General features: G+C 35.6%; 1 protein-coding gene across 1 annotated transcript in view; it reads right to left on the reverse strand.

The window, feature by feature from the left end:
- kctd16b (potassium channel tetramerization domain containing 16b) overlaps positions 1–12,855 on the reverse strand; it is a 129,880-nt gene that overhangs the window by 99,081 nt on the left and 17,944 nt on the right. The gene's annotated exons all lie outside the window — the stretch shown is intronic.

Genomic DNA, 12,855 nt, shown 5'->3' on the forward strand with positions numbered 1-12,855 from the left:
AGTGGTGTCATGCACAACAGAGGCCAGATGTCTGATGGAACCACTGTGGTTTATATACCCCTCAGCAATCCGATCAAACATGTCCCTTTAGTGGAATGAAGAGATGAACTAGAAAAGCTTCACAGGCTAAAGAAAGTCTTGTGACAACAAGGCTTTCATCTGTCCCTTGCGGTGCTCTGTGTTTACTGAATATCCCTCATATTGGTTTTTGTGTATCGGAGATCCCGCTGGGCTCGCTGAGGCAATTGGCTAGACAGCCTCCTGCACTGTCAAGGCACCAGCTTCAAGAAGATCAATTTAACTGAAAAGACTGCAAGCAAGCCAGTCAATCAAGAAGAAACACGTCTTGATGATGCGGGGTGATTGTTTAGGAATCACGCCACTACATTATTCAAGATCAAGTATAGTGGTGTTTCTTAAGCTCTTGGTGAGAGAATGTCTGAATTTATTGAAAGAAAAAAAAAAAAAAAAAATCACTTACAAATAAAGGTTCAAAATTATTATATATATATATATATATATATATATATATATATATATATATTTATATATTTATTTATTTATTTATTTATTTATTTTTATTTATTTATTTTTTGCACCGGTGCCATAGAAGAACCATTGTTTTCAGAGAAGAGCGTTTATTTTATTTTTTTTCTTAGTGTAAAGAACATTTTAATTATGTAAAGAAATTTTCCTCTATAAAGAGACTTTGCAGAATTAACGTTTTTCTAACGTTCCAATGAAGTTATGAAAACATTATTTTTGAATGTTTATCCCTTTAACTGTCCCCTTTTTTTTTTGACATATTACACTGTAAGAGCCCTAACTTTACAAAATTATGTTACTTGGTGCCATGAGAAAACTTTAGTATGTTTCAAATAATTTTTCAAAAACATGCTCAACCAAACGGTTGATTTGTCACTTAAAGGTAAATGCAGAAAACCTAAGGTAATGTTTTCAGATCATCCATTTCTGCAGTCAGAATGGACTATTTGCTGAGAAATATAAACTTCTGATCATTATTAGCTATGAATATGACAGCTATTGTTATTTCTTCATAAATATGATGAGATAATTTCTTAAATATGTATTTTTTGCCACTTTTGCATATTTTTTGATGTAAATATAATGAATTCATTGAATTAATGTGTGGAAATCATAATTATCAGAGGCAATTACTTCTTAAATGACATGCTGGTGAACTAACATTACTAAAATTGTAAGAGATTGTTACTTATTTGTTTGTTGTTGCTTTTTTTACAGTTACTAGATGGATGTCAACAGTTTCTATGGTACAAGAACATGCACTCTTTCAGGCCCTTGTCCCAGAAGACTCCCCAGATTCTGATGCTGATCTCAGTGATGTTGATGACCCAATAGAGGATCCAAATTATCACCCTGTCTGAGAAGAGAAATGTTCATATGTCAAAAAAAAAAAAAAAATCCTGTTGCACTACCACACGTGATGGCGTTTCTTGAATCATAAAAGCCTAAAATGCCATTATATTACTATCTTTTGCTATTTTGTGTTTAGTTTTTGAATGCAGAAAGAATGTAATGTCTTTATTTTTGTTACTTTTAGTTATTTGTGTTATTTATTTTTGTTTATTGTTAAAAAAACAAGAAAACGTAATTTTCTGTCATAAAATGAAAATCTGAAATATTTTATAGAATATTTCAATAAATAAACAATATATAAAACTATTTTATTTTGATTATGTTTTAAATAAATGAGTATTATAGTTCATATTTTCTGAATTTCATACAATGTGTATGAATTTTTTTTTCATACACATTTTTTTTTGCCATCTCAACCATTTGGTAGAGGCCGATATTTTAAAAATTATGGGATGTATTGAAAAAAAAAATACAGTGAGTGTGGTAAATAGTGATATAATGAGATAAAAAATGCAAACAAAAAATTTTCAGCAGTTAAAGGGTTATATTCTCTAAACTTTCAAAATGTCGTTTTTATTTTTTCTTGATTATGAGAATGTTGAGGTAACATTCCATTTATTCTTGGAAAGAACCTTGCCAGAAAGTTCTGAGAATGTTCCCTGTTAAGGCTGATTTATACTTATGATTTATACGCTGCCAACAGCAGCATCTTTAAGTTTACAAATCCTAAAAATCGGTTGATAAAGGATGCCGTGATCGGAGCTTTGTTTGTTGTGTGTTGTGGGTTTCATGATAACAGAGATGGAATGTAAATGCACAATTTACGTGATTGAAAGAGCAAAAAGCGGGGCTAAGAGACAAAATCTCCTATGACAACTTTCAGTATTACATATCATCGAGGCAGAGAAAAGAACAACCCTGCAGACAACAGGCAAATGCTGTTATCGCTTTTTTCCATGTTCGTGAAGTAAAAATTTTTACACTGCTTTTTAAAAATGTCGGGTGCCTGTGTTTGACATCCGTTTGACCAATCAACGTACACTCACATTATATAGTGCTCATTTAGAGCCTACTCTAAAGTAGCTAATTTAGTTCCCCCAAAAGGAGTTCCTAGAAATAAAATCATCCCTAGTTCGGCGGTGTGAACGCAGCAAAATCAGGGTACTTCATATTTCTAGGAACTATGAAAAGGTTCCTCCTGTGCGAAAGCCCCTATTATACATTATATTCAACATTATATATAGTAGTTTAATGAAGTAATGTCACAGAAACACTTTTTCTCAAACAGTACTCGCTCTTTCAATGCAGGCATTCTTTGGATTTTTTTACACGCCGCGCACGCAGACTTTCCTGCCTCTCACGCTATTAATGCACTATACACAGAATAAATCATCTAAAACACTTTGAATAATCATACTACTAAAACTTAATGTGATATGATGATTTAAATTTTTAATTTTTCACTTTGAGGAGTGCCGTTCCAGCGCGTACGTGCTTCAGATGATCAATGCAATCAATCAGAGTTCTAATCGTAAGAAATCGTGTCAAAATGACTATACCCAGACTGTAAATGGCTAGTTCATCCAAAAATGTAAATTCTGTATTTACTCACTCTCATGTTGTTTTTGCACATCATGCAAGCATTTGTTTACTTCTGTGTTTACTACCGTATGCATGTTGTTGTACATCTATTCATCATATAAAGCCATCGTGTCTCTTCAGAAGACTTGGATTTGGATAAGACCACCTTAAAACTAAAGCAATGTTTTATGTATTTGTCCAACTGCATGCATGAGGGTCAGAAACGCTGAAGTATTCATATACTGGTTCATTAACTTTAAATGAGTGCACAAGAAAAAATGTAAAGCATCGTGGGCAGAAACAAAACCAACAAACATTTTATAAGGCATTTCAATAAACATAAATGTTTCAATAAACATTTTATAAGGCATTCATAAAAGTGTAAGAGCACAAATGGAATCTGCATACTTTCAGCAATCTGTGGATTTCAGCAGAATTCATTATATAAATATGGTAAAATGTGTTAAACAGAGCTCACTGTATGTCTGCTGGAGTGGTCATTTTCAGTTCATTCTCTATGGGAGCTGAGCAGCAGACTCACATTTTTGCAGAATTGACAGATAGCATAGCAAGTTCTGACAGCGTCATTGTGAAGTGTTCAGCTTTATTCAAGAGAGGTAAGAAATTACTGTGAAATGGAGTTTTGATGCCTGTCATTTACAGTGGGTACGGAAAGTATCCAGACCCCCTTAATTTTTCACTCTTTGTTATATATCAGCCATTTGCTAAAATCATTTAAGTTCATTTTTTTTTCCTCATTAATGTACACACAGCACCCCATATTGACAGAAAAACAAATTGTTGACATTTTTGCAGATTTATTAAAAAAGAAAAACTGAAAATATCACATGGTCATAAGTATTTAGACCCTTTGCTGTGACACTCATATATTTAACTCAGGTGCTGTCCATTTCTTCTGCTCATCCTTGAGATGGTTCTACACCTTCATTTGAGTCCAGCTGTGTTTGATTATACTGATTGGACTTGATTAGGAAAGCCACACACCTGTCTATGTAAGACCTTACAGCTCACAGTGCATGTCAGAGCAAATGAGAATCATGAGGTCAAAGGAACTGCCAGAAGAGCTCAGAGACAGAATTGTGGCAAGGCACAGATCTGGCCAAGGTTACAAAAACATTTCTGCTGCACTTAAGGTTCCTAAGAGCACAGTGGCCTCCATAATCCTTAAATGGAAGACTAGAGCTGGCCGTCCGGCCAAACTGAGCTATCGAGGGAGAAGAGCCTTAGTGAGAGAGGTAAAGAAGAACCCAAAGATCACTGTGGCTGAGCTCCAGAGATGCAGTCGGGAGATGGGAGAAAGTTGTAGAAAGTCAACCATCACTGCAGCCCTCCACCAGTCGGGGCTTTATGGCAGAGTGGCCTGACAGAAGCCTCTCCTCAGTGCAAGACACATGAAAGCCCGCATGGAGTTTGCTAAAAAACACCTGAAGGACTCCAAGATGTTGAGAAATAAGATTCTCTGGTCTGACAAGACTAAGATAGAACTTTTTGGCCTTAATTCTAAGCGGTATGTGTGGAGAAAACCAGGCACTGCTCATCACCTGTCCAATACAGTCCCAACAGTGAAGCATGGTGGTGGCAGCATCATGCTGTGGGGGTGTTTTTCAGCTGCAGGGACAGGACGACTGGTTGCAATCGAGGGAAAGATGAATGCGGCCAAGTACAGGGATATCCTGGACAAAAACCTTCTCCAGAGTGCTCAGGACCTCAGACTGGGCTGAAGGTTTACCTTCCAACAAGACAATGACCCTAAGCACACAGCTAAAATAACGAAGGAGTGGCTTCACAACAACTCCGTGACTGTTCTTGAATGGCCCAGCCAGAGCCCTGACTTAAACCCAATTGAGCATCTCTGGAGAGACCTAAAAATGGCTGTCCACCAACGTTTACCATCCAACCTGACAGAACTGGAGAGGATCTGCAAGGAGGAATGGCAGAGGATCCCCAAATCCAGGTGTGAAAAACTTGTTGCATCTTTCCCAAAAAGACTCATGGCTGTATTGGATCAAAAGGGTGCTTCTACTAAATACTGAGCAAAGGGTCTGAATACTTAGGACCAAGTGATATTTCAGTTTTTCTTTTATAATAAATCTGCAAAAATGTCAACAATTCTGTGTTTTTCTGTCAATATGGGGTGCTGTGTGTACATGAATGAGGAAAAAAATGAACTTAAATGATTTTAGCAAATGGCTGCAATATAACAAAGAGTGAAAAATTTAAGGGGGTCTGAATACTTTCCGTACCCACTGTAAGTGTTTCAAAATCTGCCCAAACTGCTGGAGTTTCGAATGTATCATGTATAATAAAGGATATTATACTATCGTGCTGTTGATTGCTTGATTCTAATTGGTTGTAGTTCTAAGGTGTGCAATAATTTTCCAGGAAAAGCATAATGATCAATAGGATAAAAATGACAAACTACTGTATGTCCATGTTTTTCCTACAAGATTACATTTTATGATCCATGTAAAGTGTTCTTTCCTTCTCCCACTTTCTCTAGGGACATGCACAGACATTTTGGGGGGCAGGGGCTCAAGTGGAAAAGGGGCACTTCTCATAATTCTTAAAATAAATAAATAAATAAATAAACAAAACGTTAAATATATTAACATAACTCTGACTTCCTCGCCAATTTATCTGAATTCCTTCACATTCCTCAATGGTTTCATATTCAACAGATTTCTACAAAATAATCAGTTTTGAGATTTGATCTATTTTTGCTTCCATATCTTCTTTTACTCTGATGGAAAGAAAGCTTCCAAAATACACATTTAGATAGTGTTTGTTTTAAGCCTACTAACCTCCATCTGTTTGCATCTGTAGATTTCTTCTAAATTAACTAAAACGAGCTAATCTGCATATTTAAACACATAAGGGCCAGATTTACTAAATGGGGCAAATTAGCGTGAAAGCACAATTCCACAAATTCACCGATGCGAGTGGCAAGTTTTGCGCGATCTACTGCTGACACACAAATTAAAGAACACAGATGCAGTCAAATCATTTACATAATGACCAACGCAATTTACCAAGAGCAACGCAAATGAGTGTTAGGTTGCAAATAAGCAGAGCTGATGCTCATCAGGTTCAGGTCGACAAATGCATATGCAATAAGTTCAGCTGCAATCACAACTCAGTCCACACCTTTTCAGCGCTAATTTTGCACTGTGTGTCTTTGGTAAATCCTTACAGTAGTTTTTTACAGTAGGTTTTCACTGTCACAAGCTGTAAATCAGGCCCCAAGAGTCTTTTCCCTTGAAATGTTACAAGTACATAATATGTATTATAACAACTGCCTGCAGAGGAATATTGGTTATACTGAATATATTTTCAAACAATGCTAACAGGCTGATACTAGATAGCTAGGTAGTTAGCTTGTTAGCTAGCAAGCAAAAGGACAATCAAACATTTTATATTTAGTACAAGTTTTTAAAAGATAACAACACTTTCCAACACTTTTCTTTGCAGTTGTACCGAATGACCTGATGTTTCGGGACATGTGTATGAGCAAGTGAAAACATTAATTTTTCAAGTAGTTAAGAGAGAATTAGTTACACCATGTGGTCCTTTGCAAAGGTCTGAATGATGAGGTCACATCCTGTCACATGATATTGACCGCATGACTTGATCTAAAATGGTCCCTTTATATTGGTTACTCCGAATGACATCAATGAAATTTATTTTTCCGGATATTCTTTCTCATAACAAATCAATGACTTCTACACATAATTTTAATACCATTTTGCACTATGTTAATATAAGATGTTATAAAATCATGCCAGAATAAAAATACATTTATTACATTTTAAGATATTTTAATCACAAATGCAATGGTTGTATTGGCCTTTTTGTATGGTTAAACCTAATGACCTTTTGACACTTAAAAATCTTTAAACACCTTTATATTTAGAAAAATCTAATTAAAACCATTTGAATTCAATAAAAGAGATCTAGTTTTACTACCTTATATAATTTGGATGTCATATTTTTATTTTTTTTATTTTTATTTATTTTTTTTTTTATTATTATTAAGGCCTTTGGACAAAAAAAAAAAAAAAAGACCTGTCACTTCATTGACCCAAATACAAACACAATATCCAAAACAACTTTAAGACAACACCCAAAGTGTGTATGTGTGTGTGCTTGATGAAAGTCTTTGACCGAAACGTTGCCACTTTTAACCTTTTCTAAATAAAGGGAGAACAACAGTGTGAAGATCTTTTTTGTATTATTTGATGTATTTTTTTAATCTTGCACCTGGCCAAGACACTTTGGATGTGCGTACCTTGACCTTTTTTAAGAAAACATCTGAACAATTTCTTGAGGTGTGGCAAGCACATGAGCAGAATAATTGATTCCGGGTGGTTGAATTACTAAAAAAATTAATGCTCACCAGTGGTTCTGACTGACAAAAAAAATCTCAATAATGAAATGTCATTTACATTAATTGATTTAGCAACATTTGTAATTATGCAGAAAAAAAAGTGAACTGAGTAAATGTTTAGGCATTTACTTTTGCTGTGCATTAATAAACAAATGAATGTGTATTAATATGAATTATATTGTCAGTACAGCCTGTATGTTGTTTCGTTTTCTGTTGCAAAAATATACATAAAATATTTTACTTATAAAACATAAAAATCGCTCTTACAATGTCCCAAATATAAATGGTTAATTAAACACTTATGCTGCTTTGCAAGAGCAATTTGAAAGTAAAAGTTTGTACAAAATACTAAAAAATCCAGTCATTTTCTCACTTCAAAGCACTTTCATCTGTGAAAAACAGAGATAAAGGATGAGAGGATGGTGAATGTAACCATCAAACTCTAAAAGGCACATAAAAGTACCACAAAGATGCACCAACATCACATGCATCATCGTCACGGGATTTGAATGTGTGAAAGTGAGCGAGATTTGATAGCTAGGAAATACTGCAATACTGTCTAGTCCCACGCTTTGAGGAACAATGCTATAAACATATTGAATTTAACTAACCTGCTTAAACGAAGTCTGCAATGACAGTAGCTGACATGAAAGAGAAAACTGACAATAAGAGAAGAACAGCGCCATAGTGCAATAACGCCTCTTGGGGCAACACTGAGAATGCATTTTGAAAATGATGGATGTTCCAATTCTTTGGAAATCTGCTGAGCTGTCTGTGGCAGATTATGTATGGCTCCAGCCATAAGAGACATAGTAATTTGGATTAGCCTCTAACCACAGACAAAAGCTCATTAATTTGGGTGTTAACTGCGCTAAAACAGCAGTACTGCCAAACAACGCATGCTGGAAGGAAGGAATAGAGTTGTCGGAGGTCATTCTCCATCTGTCATTGACTGTCCCTGTCTTCTCTTTCTTCACATCAGCAGCTCCAACTGGAAATGCTGTGGCAGGTGCAGAAATCGACTGTCACAAAGAGAAGAGTCTTTTAGGTTGTATTAAGTGGTGAATAGCTTTTGCCACCCACCACTTCTCCTTTTTCCACATTGCCAGTGTGAAGATGAAGAGAGATAATGCAGGGGGCAGCCAAGACAGCTTCCCTCGGGAGTTTCTTGTATCTTCCAGACACTCAGCAATTCAGCTGCAGGGCGAGATTGAGGCCAGTCACCACAGTGGTGTGTCTGCAACCTTTTCCGACCTGTCCATCAGGGTGGACTGTATCCTGGAGGCTGGAACTCTACAAAAGGCTCTTGACAAGTGGTGCGCAAACTGGGAATTTTGGTGTATGGGACATACAATGAAAGGAGAAGAGAAATGAAAGAGAAGCAATCAACACCACCATCAGCAGCAAGAACATTTGGCTGTCGACCCTTCTGGGCACATTGTGCAACCCCGAAGTAATCTAATTTGTTTTTTTTTTTTTTTAATAGCGATTTTGTCTTCCACTGAAATAAAGAATAAAAGTTTGGAATGTCAAAAGGGTGAATGGATGATGACAGAATTTTCATTTTTTGGTGACCTATTCAATGCCCTTTTAGCCGGGAAATACTGTGAGTGAACTGCACAGCAGAACACGCAAACCACAGAAGGTGACCTTAAACACACGAGGAGCTTTTTTTTTTTTTTTTGGCACAGTGATGTTTACCAGCACACCTGATCCTTCAGTAACCTTCATTATTGATTTAGGAGGTGCAGAGTACTTTCTGTACTTTCTCTTCCAAATACAAAACTTTTGGTCAGCGAAAAAGCGTGTTCTTCTCCACCACATACCCCATACTTTAAACAAAGACTCAAAACTTCTCTACAGTATATTTGATAAAATACAGTATAACTGCAGCTGCTATAGTGAAAGCCTGTAAATATGATTATTGGGAATCATCCAGCTATTTGGTGTGTGGTAAATCTGTTTAAACGGACTATGTTCACCATTCAAAAGATTTTTTTTCATGTTTTTGAAAGAAGTCTCTCATGCTTAACCAGGCAGTATTTATTTTATAAGAAAATACAGTAAAAACAGTAATGTTGTGACATTATTACAATTTTAAAGAACTGTTTTCTTTTTTAATAAATATTTTTTAAAATGTAATTTATTCCTGTGATGCAAAGCTGAATATTCAGCATCATTACGCCAGTCTTCCGTGTCACATGATCCTTCAGAAATCACTCTAATGTGCTGATTTGGTGTTTAAGAAACATTTTTTATTATTATCAATTTTGAAAACAGTAGTGAATGCTGAATATAATACAAATAATTTCTCTTGTTCTATATATACACTGTAGATAGATAGATAGATAGATAGATAGATAGATAGATAGATAGATAGATAGATAGATAGATAGATAGATAGATAGATAGATAGATAGATAGATAGATAGATAGATAGATAGATAGATAGATAGATAGATAGATAGATAGATAGATAGATAGATAGCGGAGAAATTATTTCTATTACATACAAACAATAGATCAATGAACTGTTTTATTTTTAGTATTTAGACCAAAAAAAAGTATAGAATTCAGTTATCTACCATGACATTAAAATAATTATTAATATAATGGGCTATCAATAAAACTTTGCTGCCTATGCAGTAGAAAGGTGAAAAAAACGAAATCGGTGTTAAACAAAGTAAAAATTCTGTTGTCTTCCCTTTTGCCAAATATGTAGAAAAACTTCAACACCCATAACGCACTGGGCATGTTGCCGTCCAAGGCCACTCCCAGTCTGCTCCTAGGTAATTTATAATTCTAAGCAAACTTTTAGTCATAATGATGTTGACTTGTATTGTTCAAGGGTGCAAGAATTGTAAGAGTAATTGTTTAGTGGGAGTGAGTTACTTTTGGTTTTCTGTGAAGGATCCAACACATCCAAGGCAATGGCGAAAGGCTGCAAAGAATCATAAATACGAAGAGAACACTGCGACGGGAAATCTGAAAAACCTCAGTGTTTGTATTCCATATTTCAAACTGGATGTGTTTTAGGCCAAAAGGAAGGGAAAAGTGAAAGAAACTGCTGTTCTGTCAGTTCCCGCCCAACCCCCGAAGAGAAACACAGTTGTGTGCGGTGAAAGCTGTTGCCATGAATAGTGTTCCATATTTACCATGATGCAGTTTAAAGAGTAGATAGCATTCGGATACCAAAGTACAATACCATTTTATAAAGGTTTTATTAATAACCCTAAGTCGATCTGACTGTACGTGAACTGGGATAAAAAATGTGGAAGTATAATCTGTCGTTTTCAAGCAAGCCATGGAGCTGTCAAAAGTCTGCCAGATGATGCATAACTAACTTTTGCTGACAAATAAACGTGAATTTCTCAGTTCAGGTAACACAGAGATTAACACTGTTTATTAACATATAGTACCGACATTGTAATAATACATAGCGGATTGAAAATCGGTGAAGTTACATTTTAAGCCAGTAAGCAACCACCCAGAACACACTAGCAACACACTAAAACCTCTCAGAACACCTTAGATACTGCATAACTACAGACCCTAGACTCATTGTGGCAAATACTGCCTGTGTACCACTCACAGTTTCTTTAGAATATGTAAAATGACATTTAGTGATATTGTTATTGTGACTTCTGACTGTTTAAGTAAACCGGATCCATACTCTGAATAGTACAGAGTGGTACACTGAGTGAATACCAAAAAAAAAAAAAAAAAAACAGGGAGCTGATGTGACCTTCAGAAATCAATAGAAAAGCTTGTCTAAAAGGTGCCCTAGAATCAAAAATTGAATTTATATTGGCATAGTTAAATAACAAGAATTCAGTACATGGAAAAGACATACATTGAGTTTCAAACCCCATTGTTTCCTCCTTCTTTTATAAATTTCAATTGTTTAAAAGACTTCCGGAAAACATGCAGATCTCAACATAACACCGACTGTTACGTAACAGTCGGGATCATTAATATGTACGCCCCCAATATTTGCATATATGCAAGCCCATGTTCAAGCATTAGACTGTAGACAAGGAAAGGCAGTATTCACGTCTGGATCTGTGCACAGACAAGGTAAGCAAGCAAGAATAACAGTGAAAAATGGCAGATGGAGCAATAATGACTGACATGATCCATGATAACATGATATTTTTAGTGATATTTGTGAATTGTCTTTCTAAATGTTTTGTTAGCATGTTGTTAATGTACTGTTAAATGTGGTTAAAGTTACCATCGTTTATTACTGTATTCACGGAGACAAGAGAGCCGTGGCTATTTTCATTTTTAAACACTTGCAGTCTGTATAATTCATAAATACAACTTCATTCTTTATAAATTTCTCCAACAGTGTAGAATTAGCCGTTAGCCATGGATCACAGCCTCAAACTCATTCAGAATCAAACGTAAACATCAAAATAAATACTTTACTCACATAATTAGAAGCATGCATACAGCATGCATGACGAACATCTTGTAAAGATCTATTTGAGGTTTATATTAGCTGTGTGAACTTTGTAAATGCACTGTAATATAGTCGAGAGCTCATGTGGCAGGGAGCAGGCCATTTAAAGGGGCGGCGCTGCCAAATTCAGTGTATAGTTAATGATGCCCCAAAATAGGCAGTTAAAAAAATTAATTAAAAAAAATCTATGGGGTATTTTGAGCTGAAACTTCACAGACACATTCAGGGGACACCTTAGACTTATATTACATCTTGTGAAAAAGCATTCTTGGGCACCTTTAATGCTCTAGCCAGCAAGAATGTAAGGAATTTATTTCATGCTCCTCAAATCTTTGCTATAAGATGCTGTATTTCATTAAAAAATAAATAAATGAATAAAAATAAAAATGAAATATTCAATTCAGATTTTGATTGCCTTTCTTTTTCGTCACTATTTTTATTCACACCATGCAACCGAATTAAGCAAAAAAGCCTTGTCTGAGCAGCAAACACAGTTTCTGCAGTGCCAGGAGCACTTCCTCTGAATTCACAAGCTTAAGAAAACAGTTGGCTCTCCGAAGCAGTTCAATAAGAAGCAGACACATGTCTGGATGGATATGGGGGTGAAAATCAAGAAACAGCAGAGCTCTGGAAAACTAGGGCTCAGGAAAACGAGCAACGTAAAACAGTCCCACGTGATCTATCCGACAGTTTTAAGGACTTATGATTCTTGACTTGTAAATGCTCTGTGCAGAAGCACCTGGCATTAATGCTAATAAAATGACATAACCATCCAAAAATAGCACAGGGAGAATTCAGAATAGTTAGCACAGTCATGGTGCTGCACTGGCATCTGTTATTGGAAGCATAATTGCCTTAACTTGCTTGTATTCTCAGGCATATACTGTAAAAAGTAGTAGCATGCAATTGATACCTATTTCTACTTGATCTAACCTATGAAGATTACTTTTGTTGCAGTAGTCAGGTTGATTTAGTCACATTAAACAATATTTAGGTCCTGGATTTA

This window comes from Chanodichthys erythropterus, chromosome 22 (genome assembly GCF_024489055.1).
Source record: "Chanodichthys erythropterus isolate Z2021 chromosome 22, ASM2448905v1, whole genome shotgun sequence".
Lineage (NCBI taxonomy): Eukaryota > Metazoa > Chordata > Actinopteri > Cypriniformes > Xenocyprididae > Chanodichthys > Chanodichthys erythropterus.